The sequence below is a fragment of the Cryptomeria japonica genome, chromosome 11 (assembly GCF_030272615.1).
Source record: "Cryptomeria japonica chromosome 11, Sugi_1.0, whole genome shotgun sequence".
Lineage (NCBI taxonomy): Eukaryota > Viridiplantae > Streptophyta > Pinopsida > Cupressales > Cupressaceae > Cryptomeria > Cryptomeria japonica.
In genome coordinates this window covers 559821523-559824702 of record NC_081415.1, presented here as the reverse complement: position 1 = coordinate 559824702, position 3180 = coordinate 559821523, and positions in this window count along the sequence as shown.

Genomic DNA, 3180 nt, shown 5'->3' with positions numbered 1-3180 from the left:
GGTTGAGGGTTTATATATAGATGTAAGATCTCATTGTAGATCATCATGGGAATGGTATGGGAAATGGATATGTAATGTGCAAATAATGTAATATCATTCAGGCAGAGGATTTGCTCGATCATTGGAGATCAAAATTGGGTTTATGTAAGAGGGTTTAGTCCTCCAGTATTGAGCTTAACTAAAATTATACTCAACCATGTGAGATGCTATCTTTGCAGTTCAAACACTTCTTTGGATTGTAGTCTAGATTTCTATGTATTCAGTGAGACTCCTTTTGTGATGAGTAGTACGCTCTAGGCTATTGGCCTTCTTACAAGTGTAGGCCCCTCAATTGTAATTCACATACTTACTGTAGAAGTATTATCTGACTGTGGGTAGGCTTCCCACTGTGGTTTTTCCCTTTACCGGGTTTTCCACGTATAAATCTTGATGTCATGTGGATGGTATTTATTTGATGATTACTCTTTATGCTTAATTTATTTAATTGTTATTTCGGTATTTGGTTTAAGCATTCCGATATTAATGTTTTGGGTTCTAGTATTAAAGTTTTAATTGCTAATGGTTTTGGTAATTTGTGACAACTGATTCACCCCCCTTTCTCAGTTGTCTTCCAGTTATTTGATCTGTCTAACAACTTCATTTATAGAACTTGTGTATAGTTAGTAGCAACAACAACATACTCAACTTCAACAGTAGATAAAGATGTACATGATTGCTTCTTGCTGATCCATGAAATAAGTTTATTTCCAAGAATGAAAGCTCCACTGGATGTACTCTTCCAGTCATCAACATCTCAATCCCAATCTACATCTGTATATGCACATAATGTAAAGTCATCATTTTTAGGATACCACAAACCATATTCAGTTGTTCCCTACAAATACCTGAAAATCCTTTTCACCACACTCACATGATTCTCTCTAGGACCAGTCTTATATCTTGATACAATACAAACTACATTCATTATATCCTGTCTAGTCTAAGTTAGATATAACAAACCTCCAATCATAGACTTGTACCTTGTAGGATTCACTGGTGTAGATGCATCAATCTTTGTCAATTTCTGACTTGTAACCATAGGTGTACCCACCGGTTTTGAATTTTCCAACCCAAATTTATTCAACAACTCTCTAGCATACTTAGTTTGGCAGATGAAAATACCTTTATCAGTTTGAGTAATCTACAAAGCTAAGAAAAATCTCATCTCCCCAATCATAGACATCTCAAATTCATTCTTCATATTGTTAGAGATTTCCATACACAACTTATTCTCACCTCCAAAAATGATATCATCAACAAAGACTTCAATAATCAACATGTCATCATTATTGATCTTATACCATAAATTAATGTCGGCATTACCTTTAGTGAAACCAAACTTCAAAAGATATTTATCCAGTCTTGCATACCAAGCTCTAGGGGCTTGTTTCAATCCATATAAAGCTTTATTTAACCTGTAAACCATGTCTTTTTCATCTGAAAGTGAAAATCCATCAGGTTGCTCAATATAAACTTCCTCTTCAAGATCTCCATTTAGAAATGCACACTTAACATCCATTTGATAAACTTTGTAGTTCTTATGTGCAACATAAGCAAGAAATAATCTCACAGCTTCAATCGTAGCTATTGGTGCAAAGGTTTCATCATAATCAATTCCTTCCTTTTGAGAATATCCTTTACAAACCAATCTAGCTTTATTCCTCACAACTTGTCCATTTTCATTTAATTTATTCCTAAAAACCCATTTAGTTCCAATAACACTCATATTTTTAAGCTGAGGAACTAAAATCCATGTGTTATTATTTTCTATATGATCTAATTCTTGTTCCATAGCTTTCATCCAACATTCATCTTTCCAAGCTTCAATTACTGATGTAGTTCAACTTGATAAATTAAACATACCTCGTCAATTGCCAACCTTCTTCTTGTCATCACTCCTTTGTTCTTGTCTCCAATGATCTGATCTTCTGAATGATTCAACCTTACATACCTAGAAGTCTTCTAATTTTTTGTTCCTCTATCATGATCTTCAGTTATTGTTGAATTTTTTGATACTATCGAAGTAACTAGTTCAACATTTTGTTCTGGTGTAGGTGCCATCAGTTAAGTTATGATCATTTTCACTACCGGTTCCTTCTCATAAGTTCTAATTTGACTTCTGTTCTGCTCATCCACCTTGACATTTGTGCTCTCCATAATTCTCTGCAATCTTTTGTTATAACATTTATATGCTTTTCTTTCATTAGAATAACCAAGAAATATTCCTTCATCACATCTAGGATCAAACTTTCCAATGGAATCATCTCTTTTGATATAGCATTTACTACCCAAGATTCTGAAATACTTAACTATTAGTGTATGACCAAACCATAACTAATAAGGCATCTTGCCGGTGTCTCCTTTCATATGAACTCTATTGAATGTGTATACCATCATTCTTACAACTTCTCTTTAGTAGATATGATGTAGATTAGTTTCCATCATCATAGTTCTAGCTGCATCCAAGAAAGTTTTGTTCTTCCTTTCCATAACTCCATTTTGTCTCAACTTTAGCTTTAAATATTTTAAACTTTTCAAATGCTTTAGACTTCAAAATTAACCCACATAATTCTTGAATAGTCATCAATGATTAGAATGAAATATCTATCACCTTGAAAACTTTTGATTCTAGCAGGACCACACAAATTAGTATGAATAAGATCAAGAACATCATTAGATTTGTCTTGTATACTCTTAAAAGTAGTTCTGACTTGCTTTCCCATTTGACATTCCTTACATACCGAATTATAGGGCTTTATAATCTTAGGTATATCTCTAACTACCTTAGTAGAATTGATCTTCACAATGCAATCAAAATTCACATGATAACCTCTTATGCCATAGCCAACTCTCATCAATTTGTGCAATCAAACATGTCTTCTCACCAGAGTTCAAATGAAACACATTACCTTTAGTTTTTCCACTAGATGCAATCTCCAATCCAGATTTGTTGATAATCTTGCATTTTCCATCATTGAACTGTTACTAAAATCCCTTATCCACCAACTATCCTACACTCAAAATATTATGCCTTAAACCTTCAACATAATAAACATTATCAGTGTTATTCTTACCATCCAATGATATTTTTCCTTTTCCCTTGATCATACATGCTTTGTCATCTCCAAATCTAACCAGATC